Source organism: Amphiura filiformis, unplaced genomic scaffold, assembly GCF_039555335.1.
Source record: "Amphiura filiformis unplaced genomic scaffold, Afil_fr2py scaffold_21, whole genome shotgun sequence".
In the NCBI taxonomy this organism is placed as follows: domain Eukaryota; kingdom Metazoa; phylum Echinodermata; class Ophiuroidea; order Amphilepidida; family Amphiuridae; genus Amphiura; species Amphiura filiformis.
In genome coordinates, this window is record NW_027305485.1 from 400,690 (window position 1) to 419,369 (window position 18,680).

At 36.4% G+C, this 18,680-nt stretch overlaps 1 long non-coding RNA gene across 2 annotated transcripts; it reads right to left on the reverse strand.

Moving 5' to 3' along the window:
- Positions 1-490: 490 nt before the first annotated feature.
- Positions 491-18,623, reverse strand: LOC140143352 (uncharacterized). Of its 2 annotated transcripts, none has more exons than XR_011857744.1 (4): positions 18,368-18,623; positions 12,618-12,733; positions 10,906-11,004; positions 491-861 (listed from the first exon to the last, which is right to left on the reverse strand). It is a non-coding gene; the product is annotated as an uncharacterized lncRNA (long non-coding RNA). The 2 variants fall into 2 exon arrangements; XR_011857743.1 differs by having other exon boundaries at positions 18,364-18,622.
- Positions 18,624-18,680: the final 57 nt, after the last annotated feature.

Consider the following 18,680-nt stretch of genomic DNA (forward strand, 5'->3'; position numbering starts at 1 on the left):
TAAGACATGACCTCTATCTTCCACATAGGGAGTGTAGATTTCAAATTCAGTTACCTGAATGGGTGACTCATTTTGAAATCTACACTCCCTATGTGGAAGATTAAGGTCATGGATTCCATACGAGGTGTATGTATTTAAACTAGAATAGCCCATTTGGCATGCCAACCCAAGTCATGATACCAATTCCATTGTGATGAAAACAACGATAAATATAAATGCCAAGTTGTTGATGAAATTGATTATGAGTTAACAACAAGAATTTTCAGTTCTTGAGTTCTTGTGTGTCTCATATTTAAGACAATGGTGTTCTTTTTCCTCCACATGCATCCCATAGCCTCAGTTTGTAATATCCCCCATGAGAAGTCATGCCCCTTTCTCCCCTGTGGAATGCTGACTGCCCTAAAATGTATGCTTTTTAGGCCTTTTTTTGTACATTTTAGCCCATTTTGACCAATTTTGTCTTCCCCCTTGAAAGTTGCCATTACCCCCCCCTCTGAAAGAGTCCTGGTTATGCTACTGCTATAAGGTGCAATTTTTACGCAGGTGATACATTTTACTAGATGCGTAAGGTTGTACATGTCAAGCACCATGGAGGAGTGAGTAATCATTGGAAACACACTTCATTGCATAATTAAAAAGTGCTTTCAAAAATGGTGCACCTCCAGGCTCCAAGTGTCATTTCATGTGTATCCATGCTGTTTCCTGAAGATTCTTCTTCCATATTAGCTATACCCGTAATAGCTCCCAATCTTCCACTAAGCACAGCAAGTCGGATGAAAGATATCCTAGCTTCCATGTTTTCATGTATTATCATCACATCAACCTTGTTGCCATGTAGAGTCAGACCTTCATTTTGCTCATCTGCAATAGTAAACGAGCGAAAGAAAATATTACACAATATGTTAGATGTTTACTTTAAAATTTTTCATGTCATTATTAAATTATCATGGGCAATTAGTTAAAGGGGCATTTTGTGATCCACACCTTCTTTTCTAAAAAAATTTCTAAAAAAAAAAAGATTTTTATACCACTGGAAACCCGGGCCCTGGCTATGTACAAAATTTCTTGCAGATTAATTCGATTAGCAAAAATATTATCAAATTTGTATTACGTTCTGGTATACCAGAACAAAATTACAACACAGAGGCCTATATGGAGCAGTGTAATACACATAATCATGCATAAAATCGGAATCAACTGAAATGTTGTGAATAAGCTTTTTTCATGGATATCTACTGAAATACCGTAAACGTTCGCCTAATGGTGCTATGGATTCCCTTGACACAAGTGGAATTTTAGGCACAACCTAAAAGTGCCCTCCCATAAAATTCCCTCCCGTAAAATTCCCACCAGCAAATAAGGGCACAGAACCTTAATTCTTGTTGGTATTTGAGAAGAGGTAGCTCTCTATTTGCACATGAAATTTACCCAGGTGCGCCATTAGGCGAACGTTTACGGTATGTCATAAAAAGAGGATGTTAGGATCACAAAATACTCTTTTTATATTAAGGTGCATGGTCTCATAAATCTGAGGCCCCAGATTCCATTCCTGGTGGGATCATTTTTCCAGATTTTTGATGTTACTGGTCAGTTAATTGGGCAGTTAGATCACATGACTGATTACCAAGTTGCAAGCTAGCAGTATTTAGAACAAGACTAAGGCCAAAATACATAATTACGCAAACCTAAGTCTCGACCAAAGTTTATTGACCTAAATATCAACTTCATACACAAGATCATAGTTCAATATGAGATTTTGTTCATAAAGATCCAATATTTAAATCATTATTAAAGTTTGATGAACTGTGATGATAAGATCGTAGTTCAATTTGAGATTTCGTTCATAAAGATCCAATATTTAGATCATTATAAGTTTGATGAACTATATGCTGATGAGATCATAGTTCAATTTGAGATTTCGTTCATAAAGATCCAATATTTTGATCATTATTATTGAAAGTTTGATGAACTATTATGATGAGATCCCCAGGAGGGGCACTCAAGTATGATAGTGATATGCTTGCTCTTATCTGTTCCTCTGAGAAGGTCTGCAAATTGGTTCACAAAATTTGCGTTGACAAGTTGTTTAAGACGCCCAAAGCCGAGGCCAAATGGGCTGTCTTTTTTGATGATATGAATTTAAATTGGAACAATATTTACAGGATTCCCTTGTCTTCCTCCCTATCAACCAAACTCAGGTATTTTCAATTCAAAATTCTGCATAGAATTATAGGTATAAATGAAAATCTATATGGTTATGTTGATTCAAATCTTTGTACTTTTTGTAATCAGGAGTTAGAAAATATCCCACATTTATTTTGGCAATGTGGTACTTCTGCTCAATTTGGAAGAAGGTTCAAGATAATATCTTTAAAAAAAGAGTTAGTCTTACCATGAAGGATGTTCTGATGGGCATATTAGATGTTGATTATTGTCATTATAATTTTGTTGTTCTACAGGGGAAAAAGTTTATTTATAATGCAAGATGTAATAAAAATAAGCTGGACATACAAGGTTTTAAATGTATGCTTAATAATGTCGCCGAGACTGAAAAACACATTGCAAACAATAAAGGTAAAATGTATGAATGGAATAAAAGATGGAACTCTATAAATATGTAATAACAGTTACTTTCATCAATGTAATATTATTGTAATTGTTTTGTATAATTGTGGCTTATATAACTATGTATAACTGAGATCATGTTGTACAGTCTGTACACTTCCTAAACGAATTTTACGCTACCAGCAAATTTAGCCCCTTAAGATTTGACACTATTTTAAAGTGTTGCAATTTGGTAGTTCACAGCATCTTGCGAATGGTAGTCAGCTTCATGGCAAAAATCGCATTGCTCATTTCATAGCGAGTGTGTAGAAGAATTCAAATATCACAGATATACTTTTGTAGGTCATGTGGTTCTTGAGTTATGTTGTAGGAGGACTGAAACACCTGCAACACTTACATAAACGTACATAACTCTTTAATAATTATAAATCAAGCAACGTTTGAAAGTACATGTACATGGTTTGTAGAATGAAATTTTCAAAACATCAAAGTGTTATTTTTCAATAATATATTGATTTACATTATGTAGATCGATATTTTTTGGCTGCTTCGACCAACTACCTTGTCTACCCTTAATAAGGCAATTTAATATAGTATTTGCCCCCTAATGAGCTTTTGGCTAGTAAAAATGAAGAAAATGTACCCTTTTGGGACTTGTAATTTACCAAAAATTGAAAACTACCCTTATTCTTGAAAATCAGTGCTTTTTAGACCCTAAATGCGTCATGCGCTTAACTTGCCTTGCCTAAAAAAACACCCCTTTTACTTGTTTTTTGGTCACGCATGCATACAGACCCCCGGATGAGATCATAGTTCATATGAGATTTCGTTCATAAAGATCCAATATTTAGATCATTATAATTGAAAGTTTTATGAACTATGATGATGATTGTAAACAGAAAGACAGGTTGCATGCAACTTTGCCATTATAAAGTATAAAGGTGGTTAAACTTTTCAGAACTGTAATACGTTTAAATGCGTGCGCAAAATTTGCTACAAAAAATTCCGTAAGTGTGTCAACCTTTGGCATACAAAGCATGCCAGCACCTCTTGATAGTGATAATTATCAATGTTCGAATTAAGAGGGTACTACACCCCTGCCCAATTTTGTGCCTATTTTTGCATTTTTCTCAAAAATTATAGCGCATTGGTGACAAGTAAGATATGTATATTATTGGGGCAAGTTTATTTATTTATTACTGGAAAATTTATTTCAGCACAGACAACAGTTGTGGAGTTACAGTCAAAAATGAGGGAAAACCAATATTTGATCAATAAATCAATAACTACTTGCCTTGAGTTGCCCCTATAATATACATATCTTACTTGTCACCTATGCGCTATAATTTTTGAGAAAAATGCAAAAATAGGCACAAAATTGGCCAGGGGTGTAGTACCCCCCTTAAGGAAAAATAAATGGTTGTCCCACGGACAACCAGGTTACAATTTCTGGTTGTCCGTCTAAGTGTTTGGTTGTCCAATACACGTACAAAGGTGAGTTTTGGCTACAGATTTATGGTTGTCCGGCGGACAACCGAATCAGTATTTTTGGTTGTCTGGCGACTTTTTTAGTTGTCCCGGGCGAACGGACAACCGAAATTTCGAACACTGATAATTATGCTGTGGTAAATGTCAGAGTTTTTGCCATCCTAGCCAATTCACCAGACTGGGCGGTTCAAGGGAATACAGACTATCAAAATTATTGTTTTTATACTTTTTATCCAATGTTGGTGTTTTTGAAAATTCTGCCTCTTCCAAACTCACCACTGAATCCACTTGAAATGTAATGACCGTACAATTTTGTAATACAGGAAATAGCCCTATACATTGTACATTTGTAGGATTGCAGATTAAATTAAATTTGATTTTTTGATTGCCATCTTGGCTGATGGCTTCTTCAGAATGACCACTGTGGATTCACTTTTCCTGCTGGATTGACTGCTTCTCACTTCTGGCGATTTTTGCATCACTCACCCGGAAGTAGCAGCCAATCTTGCGGGAACAGTGGATTACCAGTGGTCATTCTGAAGACGCCATCAGCCAAGATGGCGAGTCTAAAACCTGGGAGTAATTTTGGATTTGTCAATCAAAAAATGTAACCAAATTTTGTAATACATACTCTGTACTTTATTTCAAATGGATCCAATGGTGTGTTTGGAAGAGGCAGGCTTTCAAAAACACCAAACATAGATGGAGAACTGTCATTTTGATCCACACTGTAAAAGGCACCCCCCAAAAAAAATACAATAAAACCAAAAAACATAAAAGATTAAAAACACTAAAACCCATTTGTTTCCTGTATGTGGGCTGAGAACCAAAAATTTGAAAAGTGGTTTTTCATTTGATTATTTCTTAGGTCAGATTTTATCCTAAAATATGCACAACAAGAGAAAAGAACAGTTTGAACTACCTGTCCCAATGTGGTAAAACTTGTGATAAACAAAATTAACAATTTTCAGTGCAAACACCAGATATAAAGTAATGGTCACGTATGAAAATAACAATCAGGGGCGTCGCTAGACCAATATGATTCGGGGGGTGTACAGTATTATTTGCCGACTGAAATTTTTTGTAATTTGTTGACGCAAAAATTTTTTAGCCAGGACAGCGCGGTAGGAGTCAAAATTTTTTTCAAATACATTTTTTTTAACTAGTAACTACTATACCATTAACAGACAGTAGCCTAGGTTTATTACGTTACTACAACAACACAATTTCATAACACATTAATCTTTTATATGGCTCTCACAATTTGCCGACAATCACACATACCGTTGAATACATTTGCCGACAGTCACATGGTTTTGCCGACAGCAGTCAAATTTTGCCGACAAAATTGTGTATTGGGGGGGTGTCACACCCCCATACCCCCTCTAGCGACGGCCCTGATAACGATTTGTCACAGCATGTCAAATACCCCCTTCCTAGCTCTTCCTCCACACCTGTAGCTTCAGTGGTGATTATCAAATAAAACAAATGCAGTATTGGAAACAAACTTGTGTGGGTATATGAGCCCGGGGGGGGGGGGGCCCCCAACTTTGGAAGTGACTGTATGTGCCTGTCAATAGGCCCCCTCTTTTGAAGTCGACTATACCCGATGACCCCCTTTTTTTAGTTGCGGCTACCCAATGACCCCTTTTTTTGGTTGCGGCTACCTAATGACCCCCTTTTTCTATATTTTCTAGAATAGCATCATCAAAATGCAACAAAATAATGCCGAAACTTTCAAATTTTGCTTCATTTTTTCAAAATTATGCCGAAACTTTCAAAATTTTGCTCAATTTTTTCTAAATTTCTACCTGATGACCCTGTTCTTGAAATCTTATACTCAATGACCCCCTTTTTTCAAAATATTATACCCAATGACCCCCTTTTTTATTTTGTTTGTACCCAATGACCCCCTTTTTAAAAATAACGCTTTGTACCCGATAGGCCCCTACTTCGCGATGCCGGTAGGCACATACCCGTCACTTCTAAAGTTGAGTGCCCCCCCTGGATATGAGCTTCTTACTCCCCCATGGCTCATCACTTTTCATTCTTGTTAACACTCCTATGAATGAGATTATGAGGTAAATTCCCTCTACTAAAATATGTGATATATGTGGGGGCTGTTTGTATGTATGACTATGTGCATTACTCTGCTCCCTTTCCCACACTGCTTTTCCAAACCAGTTTGTTCTTATCATCCCATACAATTTTTTATATTCAATATTTGTGCCCCCCCACCCCCATTTCAAGCACAACCACAGAAAATTTTCAGGGACAGAATGGGAATGACAAAGAGCAAAATGCCTTAAAATGACCAAAAATAGGACAAAAAATTGACAAATGGGGACAAAAATCTTGCATTAAATTGCCCCCTAAATGGAGACAACAATTTGGCTTTGCCCTCTCACACCAAAATCCTGGCTACGCTACTGAACATGTTCTGCAAAAGGTGGTGTAAACCTAATTTTAGGTATCATATGATTGATGATTCATATCTAGAGCCTATGCTGTACATTGTGGCTATTGTTGCATGTTGAACATTTTTCGAGTCCCTCAATTATCATCTTCTGATAAGGCTAAAAAATAACAGGTTTATGCTAGAGTCCGAAGTTTACCGTTTTCTAAAATTCATTTTCCGTGTTGTAATCCGTGTTGTAAAATTTGGAAATCCGTGCTTCACAAATGATGCAAAATGTATGAACAATGATATTAATGTCACAATAAAGTGTTCAATATGAGATTAATGTGCTCTGATTAGAATATTCTCACGATAATAGGCCGGCTGTTACGATGTTTAGAGGGATATAGGGGTTCATGCCTTGGTATTATACCTTTATTTCGGTATTATTAAACAGTATTTTTATCATAAAAGTTGACACACACAACTCATGATTGTTTTTAACATTTATTTCTCTTATCTTTTAACGACCTTTGTCACATCATACAAAAATGTCATTTTCCGTGTTGTACCTCCGATTCCATGATTTTTTTCCGTTTTCCATAACACGGAAAACTTCGGACTCTTGTTTATGCATTTACTTTTGTATAAGCACTGATTAAGGTTAAACACAATTGATTTTCAAGGCTTGATTCCAGAGGGGCGTAAGTTAATAAAGGAAACAGCCATGCAGAAAAGAATGAACTCGACCACGCGTGCAATAGTGTATCAATCTGAACTAGGGCCACGGACAAACCGCATGCTCGTGAGTCATCCTATATGTTGCAGGGATAGGGAGGGGCGACCATAGGACCATATGGGCTGATTGGGGGGTGATTGTGGGCAGCCGTTTTACGGCAATTTTCCTTTGGATTTACTACAATTACAATTTTTAAAATTATCCTGGATGATATCTGTCGTGAAATAAATCAATGCTTCTATAGGCTATAAGTATAATAGGCCTAGTAGACCTATTTATACCCTGATTATGCAATATATACAACAATAACTTCAACAACAATAACAAAACCAACAACCAATAGGGGCCTATTTTGTTATCTAATTTGTAAAAATCAGAGAAGATGTAATTCTGGTAAAAATATATTCATAGGCCGCGCCTATTAGACTAGAGTAAAGATACATTCATGCACCAACTTTTGACTCACTGCGATATTTGATTGCTGAGAAAACGCGGTTTTAGAGAACAACTTTATACGTCTTTTATACGTTTCTTCGTGTAACCTTAAAATGCTTTTCATTTATTTATTTTTTTTCAATTTGAAGTCTAGATTTCAAAACTATGACATACATTATGTGTCTTGTTTGTAAAATGTATCTTTGTTGGCACAAACCTACTATTTTGTGATTCTAGCATCCTCTTTTTATGAAATTTTTCAGTATAGATATCCATGAAAAATGCTTATTCCCAAAATGTCAGTTAATTCCGATGTTGTGTTCACAAGTTAAATGTGTATTAGACTGCTCCATAGGACTGTGATGTGTAATTTAGTTAACCTGCAAGAATTTTTTTTGGACATACACATTATGTATCCAGAACTTTCCTGTGGTATTGGGGAGGGGGGAGGATGAGGCTGTGGATCAAATGACCTAACCTAAGGGCAGGTGGGAGACACCCCGGTGGGGTCACTCAACTTGCAATACTGACCGCACGATCGTTACCATAATCGCGGAAAAAGGGTTCATTTTTAGGGCTTGTCCACAGACAAAAATTGTCTGTGAAATTGGAAAAATACGGGTGTTTTATTGCACAAATGTCCGCTGAAATTGAAAAAAGGGTAATTCTTATTATTTTCTCCCGATCCGTGGATAGCTGGCCAGATAAATAAATCACAGGAATAAATTTGGTTTCCTACTTCAGTACTCATCCCGTAATCAATATTGTTCTCGGTTCTATTTAGTATGTAGCCTTAGCATAGATTCAGAAATGTTGCTATAGCCACAGGAAGGCTCTACATACCAGTAGCTGGTTCTGTTACTGATTTCGGAATAGTTAGCACTGTAATTATACGGGTGTCACAGAAATATTTGTATTTCAACAACCACCACTATGTATCTCTGATTTATATGCAAGGTGTACTACTTGAATTTTGTGATGCCCTGTTAATTACTGAAAAACATTCATAAAAGCATCATCCTTGAAATGTTGAAATAGGGTCAAAATTGCAAATGTGTCCTTGGAATCTAAAAAATAGGTGTGTTTCAGAGTACCATTTTGTCCTTGTTTTGGAGTAAAAAAGGGGGCAAAATTTCATGATTTGTCCTTGAAATCAACTGCAAAAGGGGGTAATTTATACTTGTGGTAACGGTCCTATGCGTCCCCCTACCAGGGAGTGACCCCACCGGTGGAGACACATTCGTCCATCCATGCTAAAAACCTATCTATATAATATTATATTTTTTTTACTCAACTTATTGGAAATCTGGGTTGCCTTGGAAACATCTGGAATACAACTGCAGTTTCGAAACATTATTTCTCTTATCTAAACCATTTTTCTTCTCTATCCAGTCCATAATTACTCACACAACCAATTAACTGAAATATTTGCCAGCCTATAGTATTATTAAAAGCACCCATATAATTTGTTTCAATGATTGCACAGGCCCTCTACATGTATCTTTATTTATACTATTTGATCATCTAATTTTGGCTTCTTATCTACTAGAGCTAACATATATATTACTATATTAAGATTCAATGTGCCTAGATTGGTGCTATTCTTAGTACATTTTGGGTTAAATTTAGTCACCCATTCAGCTAGGCCTATATCATCTACTGATTGGGCCATCAAAGAGTGTCAAAACTTAAAACATATAAATTTCTAACATGCTTTTAGAGACAAATTCATTTCTATTTTTAATATAGACCTTTGACTTTGCCTGCTGGTGGTGATAGGTCTGTATATTTTATTGTCCATGACTTTATAGCACTGGAGTTTATTTTACGCTATTTTGGCCCATGATCAGGGTGAATTTCAGTGGAATTCCCTTTTCTTTTGCCTAATTCACGGTTTTCATTTATTTTTTGTCAGGGGCACTTTTTTCTTTCATTTTTTTTTTTTTTTTACACTGCAATCCCCTCTCCCCATGGGGTTCCACTGTTTGGTGCAGAGTTTCAGGTGCAAACGTATAGTCCTCGTTTTTATAAGTCCAAGTTAAAGGGCCTCAATCTTAGGTCCTCGTCCTCCAAACTATGTGTGTATTTGAATAGATATCAAACATATATTGTTAAAAACCGCATGTGGACCATTCCAATCATTTTCTTGGAAGTCTTTTAGTGTAAATTTCATTTTTGATCAAATGAAACTGTGACTCCTCATATATATGACAAATACATTTTACCACATACTGATATGCAATTTAAAATAAGTAAGTTGAAGTTCAAACATGGCTCAACCTCATTGTTTGATATGGAGGAAAATACAACTGTTTGATGACCAAAGGTCATAATTTTTTATGATTTATACATGATTGATGACTCATGTGCATATTGAATAAATACCTAAAACAATGACCAGGTTTCCAGCAACTCAGTACACAAGATGAATTAGGCCAAAAAAAATAATGGTTTGTCTCAAAGCTCACGAGTGGTTTGAAAACAAATGCGAAATGCAATTTTTTGAAATTTTTTTTATTCCCGACTTTTTTCATGGTATTTGGAGAAAAAAATCAGAATTTCGCGAATTTTTCTGGAAAAACTAAAAATTTTTTTTTTTTTTTAAAAATAAATTCTGCATTTCTTTTTTTCCAAATCACACGATTTTACAAATCTTGTGCCAGCTTTGAGACAAACCTTTTTTTTTTTTTGGCCTTATAAGAATGTGACTGCATGTGCAATGAGCCTGGCAAGCAGTGGAGGCAAGGTACCATGAATTTTCTTTCGGGTGGGGGTGGGGTGGTTGAAAGTGAATTTCAGGGGGGCAAAATCAACAAAATTTGTCGCAAAATTTTTTTTTTTTTTTTTTTTTTTATTCCGACTTTTTCATGGTATTTGGAGAAAAAAATCAGAATTTCATGAATTTTTCTGGAAAAACTAAAAAATATTTTTTTTTTAAATAAAAAAAATTCTGCATTTCTTTTTTCCAAATCACACGATTTTACAAATCTTGTGAGCTTTGAGACAAACCTTTTTTTTTTGGCCTTATAAGAATGTGACTGCATGTGCAATGAGCCTGGCAAGCAGTGGAGGCAAGGTACCATGAATTTTCTTTTGGGGTGGTTGAAAGTGAATTTCAGGGGGGCAAAATCAACAAAATTTGTCGCAAAAAGTTGAAATTTGGGGGTTTTGAAGCTGAAGGGAAATGAGGGGGGGGGGGGTCAAGAAAAATATATGCGGGGAAAATGCTCATGCAATGCTATAAACAATGATTTCCCAGTATTCCAAACACCTATCTTACCGCTCTTTGGAAGCAGTCCTTGTACATCTGGAATTCTTGAGCACATGCATGTTTGGTCACATGGTCCTTACTTGTCACACACGTAGCATACACGGACGCCTGCAGGAGTATATAAACACAGTTGACTGGCTAAGTGGACTTATCCCCCTAAAGTATAGGACTTTTAGGGCTACTTAAAAACAAACATGAAAAGGTGGTACTTTTTTGGACCTTCTTGGGTATATTCAAAATTTTATCATGGAAAGGGAACTTTGGTCAATTAGGGTGTGCATCACACCCCCTCCTGGCTACGGGTTGAGCATGAGAATTATGCACCTGATGCAATGGGTGCGGTAGTATTGGCAAATTTGAATGACCAGATCTGATCCAATCAGGCTAAAGTGGGCAATATTGAAACTGAGATATCTAGGCAAAAAGTAAGGAGAAAAAACATGTAAACTATATTTAAAAGTTCATAACTTTGCCACCAAGAATTTAACTTAACAGACCTAGGGATTTAACATCAGTAAGTGTAGGCACTGAGCAAGTTAGTAATGGTGGTAACTCAAATTTCAAAATTTCTGACTTTGGCCTGAGTGGATCAGATTGGGTCACATATGGATATTGTACATCACATCATTTCCTCAGGCATTTCCTCCTATAGACGAATCCAACGAGCCAAGTCATGGTCAGGATTTGGTCGGCCATCTTTGGGTAGCCGCTAGCACCAACCTGGTGTTTTGAGCGCCCTATTGTGCAAATAAAAGCCGCCTAACACCTAGAGAAGATGCAAGGACGAGGAGGGTTAATAGAAAAATACAATAGAGATAATTCCGCAGGTAATCCCGTCGCATCTAGCTATATATACTTAGTCCTTTTATTCGCAAGTACATCCATTTGTAGCGTTTGATATGGTGTAGTTAATCCGATTATTTTGTCACTTCAACAGCGAATAGACCATGTAGAAGCTGTGTGTTTTGCCGAAGGGAACTGTAGGGCCTATTGTGTTGTAAACTTTAATCATTCTTTTGTCTACCTGTGTTTTCGCGGAAGATGTAAAACGGGTGGTGGAATGCAGTTTAAAATTTCCGCCAAGGCCGAATCATTACACATTTTGGGTGCATTGTAGCCGACGGCTACCCAACTAAAGGCTGCTAGTCAGGTATAGGAATGCGTGGATTTGGATTCGTCTATAACTAGAAATTGAAATTTTGTCTAATATTTGAGGAAGATTTGCCAAAAATAGTTGAATTCTCAGTCAGGGGGGTAACACAAGTGTTGTTTTTTGCCAAAGGCATGGGGATTATGCATATTATAAATGCATAGGCCTATAGGCCTAAATCTACATTTTTTATGATTATCTTTTGAAATAACTTTGATTTAGTCTATCAGTATTTTTCAAACATTACTGTCATACTAAGCCTAGATTATAAGCTGCACTGACCTTTGGTAATCACTAAAACAATAAGCATATAACAGAAATTGAGTATTAAGCTCAGTGGCATGAGCCAGAACTATTTCGGGGGTTGCAGTGGGAAAGACAACTTTCAAGAGGAAAAATTTGACAAAAATGGACCAAAAAGTACTAAGACATAAAAATCCAAAATATTAGGGCAGCCATGCAGCACCCCCTGGGTTTTAGTGGCGGAAATGAAAGACTTCTCACAAGGCAAGGGGGGAGCACACAGAGGGGGAGCCCTTGGCTATGCCACTGATAACGCTATGCAGCCTACCTCTTTTGAGCATTCAGCCAGAGCCTTAGGTAAGTTTGCAAACCTCTGTCTCACTCGTCCCATACCTCTTCCACTCATCTTTTATCTAAAGATTTATGTGAATTCTGCAGTCTGCACTGTAACATAAAACATTTATATTATTATACTATGTATGTAAACTTGCATGTAATGTACAATGTAACTTTTTAAAGGGCCCCTAATGTAAGCTAGATTTCCATCATATTTTAATTTTGTTATTCTGGACTCAAAATGCTAAAACATATTGGTAATAACTGTCAGGAAAGGTTTCTGTCCATTTGGTCATTTGCATGGGGTTCTATTGGAGGACTTAAAAATAATTTCACATTATCTTGAAGATCATACATTTACCAAAACCAAAAGGCATGTTATCACATATAGCATTTCAAAAATATTTATGTTTGCGGCCCTGTTTGCTGGGCAAGTCTTTTGGGGGGAGAAATAATTGTATAGGGGCCATACATCTGTGCCCCGGGGGGGGGGGGTTATCACATTTGGTTTGGGTATCATCAATATACCAATTGTTCAAGAAATTTGGACCCATCGATATACCAAAATTCACAATTCTAGGCCAAATTTAACGCAAATTTTCTAAATTTTTTCAAATTTTCCTCCAAATTTTGGAGAAATTTCAAAACTGTTGGCTACAGTGAGGTAAAATTGGGCTATTTTCCAAAAAAAAAATTGGCTTGACCAATCACACACACTGTTACATAGCGAGTATGAACAGGTCATCGTCTAGCTGCATCTATCTTGTGTAGCGAGTCCGAGGTATAGCGAGCAGGAATGTTACAAACTCTAGCAAAAATTTGATTTCCCCCACCCTCTTTTGGCTGGGGAAGATATTATTGCACAGCCCATACAATTGTAGACCTGCCCCAATACCATGAGCCTATACTTAGGCCTAATACTAATTGGGCCCCCCTTTAGGCCTAATTCATAACCTCATTAATATACGCGAAGCCTGTAATCCAATCAAAAGAAATTGATTGCCTGACCGCGCACTAATTGCGAGGTCATTAATAACTCACAATGACTCCGGACGCGCAACAATGACTTCTGTGCGTGTATAAGCTAAGCGTTATGGCAACGCACACGCCTACGCGATGCTGTCGCGCTTCTGTGATTGGTAGCTCTTGTTGTCAGCGCGAATGTTATATTCGCCTGGTCAATTTTTTGTTGGGTAGGTTACAACAATAATTAAAACTGGTTATATTTAACAGCGTTTTATGGCATAAAATAACATAAAATGCCATTTTGATTTGTTCAAAATATTAGATACATCGGTAATGAATGACAATAATAACTTTGCACCATCTATTTTGAGGTTATTGTGTGAAATTGTCAGGTTTTGTTTTGGGCCTCGGTATTTTTCAGGAAAAATACCTCAGCCCAAAACAAAACCCTCCAATCCCTTACCAAACTTGAATACTTAATAAGTATTCTGAATATATTCATGTTGTATTCTGAATACTTGTTTAATGGTATTTTTGTGGTTGAATGTATTCTCCTGGTTTCAATACTAAATTTCAGTTTGGTTTGATACTAAAATCTAAAATCTGAATACTTATTAAGTGGTATGAATACTAGCTAGCATCTAAAATAAGTGGTGTATGAATACTATAGCTAGCATCGAATAATTATAAGGGGTATGAATACTAGCTAGCATCTAAAATAAGTGGTGTAGAATACTAGCTAGCATCGAATACTTATTAAGTGGTATGAATACTGCATGTAGTTAGCATCTAAAATAAGTGGTATAATAGTAAGCCACCACTATTAAGAACGTTATCCAAATATCTGAATACTTAACAAGTGGTATTTACACTATCAACACCCAGAGGGAAATTGTGAAGAAAAATAATACTAAGAATAAGTGGTATAATATTACTACTTCCAGGTCAGGGTCAGGTCAACTGCCAGTTTCAAATTTGCTTCAGACATGGCAGTTACATATATAATTCTGCTGTTATTTTAAACAAAAATTGGCTTTTTAAACCTTCCTGGATAATGTGTACATGTTTTAGTTGGGTTCCACTGTGTGCTGTAATCATCAGGTTAATTCATGTGCTACTTTGGCTTTGCCAAACAACATGAACAAAAAGTAAAAAGGTAAGCTTATACTTCACATACAATTAAACATCCATGATATTGAATGTTAATGTCAAATGTTGCAATTTGCTCTTAGCCTCTGTGTAATAAATACTAGTATATAAATAACCTCTATCTATATAGTCACATGGATTCAAAATGAGTTTTTCCTGAGGTGGTTTTCATCAACTTATGATAAAATAAAGCTCATAATTTGATCAAATGATGTGGTACGTGTGAATACTTTAACACATCATTCAATTACGAAAAGTATTGCGTATTTCGAATTGCAATACCTTGTCACTAGATGTCGCATAAATCGATCTTAAACGGGGTCCAAGTCATCATCGTGATAGAGGAATCATCGTCATCATTAATGTCACACACTAACATGAGGGTCAACATCATTATTATCAACATGATAATGATCATCAAAATGCAAATAAAAGAGAATGCCATCTCCATTAGGATCTTCAGCTTCGATTACATGCATCATCATTATCATCAACATGATAGTCATCATCATTGGTCAGTCCTCATCATCAAGATGGTTACCATCAAAATGCAAACAAAATATATTAAAAATAATGCCGCTAAAACAAACATAGGATCTTCAGCTTCATTACAATCATGATGGTCAATGCCCGGGGGCACTCAACTTTACAAGTGACGGGTAATATGTGCCTACCTGCCTAAAGTAGGGGCCTATCGCTACAAAAAGTTGTTTTAAAAAAGGGGTCATTGGGTACAAAGAAAATAAAAAGGGGGTCATTGGGTAGGGGGCCTATAATATATTGAAAACAGGGGGTCTTTTGGTATACAATTTAAAATAAGGGGTCATCAGGTAGACAATTTTGGAAAAATTCTAATTCTTATTCTGAATTCAAATACAAATTTGCTCAGTGAATTAAGAGAATTTGAAAGTTTCCGCATTATTCATCGTAGCATTTTATGATACAATTTAAGAAAAAAGGGGTCATTGGGTAGCTGCACCTAAAAAAGGGAGGTCATTGGGTATGACTTTTAAAAAAGGGGTCGTCGGGTATATGCGACTTCAAGGGGGCCTAATTGACAGACACATACCGTCACTTCTTAAGTTGAGTGCTCCCCCCTATCAATGGTCATCATCATTAACAAGTATTAAATTGATTTATAATGTATCATATCTTTTATTTGTTCATTCACGGTGGAATTTACTTGTCTGCATCGGTTGGGTGGTTAAAAACTTGTACTGTAGGCCTACCAGAATGTCATGCAACTCCTTGCTGCAAGCTAAAATGTTTGTCATAAAACTCTAAATGAATTCCTAAGGTAGGTAAACTGTGAGCTTCAAAAGGAAACTCCTTTGTTACTTTGTTACAACAGCAGCTCAAATTTGACCTAAACAGCATTCAAATTTGATGCAAACAGCATTTGGTACTGCATGCACAATAAGTGGAGTCGGACCAACATGAACATGCCTTCAGTAGTCTTGTGGTATGTGTAATTGAAATAGAACCAGGTTTCCTTCTAGACATATTTTGCTGCCAAAATGAGGTGACCACAATCAGAAATATGTTCAGAACAAAATAGCTGTATGACTTCAATAACCATGGTAACATTTAGGCAAGCAATATTACTAGTCTTCTCATTTGCATATTAGTATTCAGAATGCTATAAATAGCACTAGTATTCTCATTTGCATATTAGTATTCAGAAGGAAATACCACTAGTATTCTCATTTACATATTAGTATTCTCATTTACATATTAGTATTAAGAATACTAGCAAGTATTCTCATTTAAATATTTCGGCCTATAGGAATACTTATAAGTGGTTTGAATACTAGTGAGTTGTTCTCATTTACATATTACTATTCAGAATACTAGTGTGTGTATTCTTATTTACATATTAGTATTCAGAATACTAGTTGGTTGTTAAAATACTAGGGGTAGTGGTAAGAATACTAGTGGTAGTGGTTAGAATACTAGTGCTAGTATTACAACATAAGCTAATATAAATTAAGTGGTTCAAATAAGTGGTTCAAATACTGTTATTAATCTTCTAATTTACATATTAGTATTCAGAAAGACTTGTTATGTCCGTTGAATAATGTGGTTCTAGCTAGTATTCAAACCACTAGAAAATAATACATCATGAATACATTCTATGAATATATTCAGAATACTTAAAAAGAATACAACAGGAAGACATTCAAGTTTGGTAAGGGATTTCACACAATGACCTCAAAATAGATGGTGCGCAGTTATTATTGTCTAAGTGTACCTGGTGGCTTTATCTTTTGCAAAATTTCCGAACAGCTCACCAAAAATTGCTTGGCCTGACAAAAATTGCTTGCCCCTCCCCCTCTCGGCCCGCCAAAAAATCTTTGCCCAGCCCCTTTGCACATAGGCCTACCAAATTTTTGGGATCCCAATTTGCAAACCTTTAATGGTCTATTCTGTCGGTCGGACATCCGGGCATGACCGGCTGACTTAGCACTGGAGTGGGAGTGAAAACAACCTTCGCATTCACTGAACTCTGGAGTGTCACAAGCTATCACACTATTGTAGGTATCCTATGTGAATTCAAATTTGCCATCAAATTGCATCGTTTTATATATCAAATTAAAGCCCTTGAGTAAACTAAGCCAAAACTGAAAACCTTTTTTTCATAGCACTTTCCGTAGCAAAGTTACATCTTGTCAAAGATTGACTTTCATCAAAAAGATTCAGCTAGCAAAATTCCCCAAAACGGCATTTCGGGGTGTTTCTAGATCTTAGTCTCATGGCGATGGCAGCTTTTTTTTAATGGAACTGCTATCAAAATACTTCTAAAATTCCATGTGCGACTTGATTATCACCATAAAAAATCATATATTTGGGTCAAGTGAAGTATAGAAAACATATTTATGTAGGTTTCCTTCACCCACCTATTCTCGAAAAAATTCAAATTTCTATGTAAATATGCATTGTGTTGGGGCCCCGGTCTCGGCTGAATTCGCTGACTAGTAAATGTGTTAACTAAGGTTTGCCTAGGTTACCTACACTATTGTGCCAGGTTCGACTCTCTGCAAATAAAAATATGCGATAAGTTGTTTTCACTCCAATGCATTAATTTTTTTTCTTCAATTTTTTGCTTCTCGTATTTTTAAGTAATTAGTTTTCAGTGTTACGTTATTATTGTGCTAGTTTATAGTAATTTTCTTATTTTCATTGTGTCTTTTCCTTTGACTAAAAATTTGTATAAAATTAGTTGTAGTATTTTGTGTGTTGTTTTGTATTTGACTGTACCTGATATGGTGAATGTCAATAAATTCTGATTCTGATTCTGAATGGATGTGACGTGGCCCGACCGAGAGAATATTCATGTTGCGAGCGCAGCGAGCAGGAAAATTTGCCTATTTAAGTGTTTCTGTGCGTTTTTCCTGAAAGCCTTAGAGCGTTTTATTTAAAAGGCGCCCCAAGAATGTGTGCCAAAATTGCTTGCCCACCCCCTCTTGGCTTGCCAAAATTGCTTGCCCCCCTTTTTTTTCGGCTTGCCAAAATTTCTTGCCCACCCCCAATTTTAATACCCTCCTCCCCAGGGCCAGGTTGACAAGAATCAATCATTCTTTCGTAACATTCGATACATTCCAAAATTGTTATAAATTACTCACATACACTCAAGAAGATGACAAATGCAGGTGTGGGTGGCACCAGTTCAGTACATTGGTACATGCAGCATGCAGTGTATCAGTATGACTTGTTTGGCACGGATCAGTCTTCAGAGTCGGATCGATCGAGTTGCTAGCTGGAAAAGGGAATTCCTTATTCCATATATGGGCAAAATGAGATGCGTCACACAATTAATCCGAGTTTAACCGCGCTTCTCACCCTCTTAACCTGGTTTAAAATATTGGGGTATCCGAGTAAACCAGGTTCATGGGCGTTGTCATCCTCATCACGTGTACACGCGTCACATGACCTCTGGAAT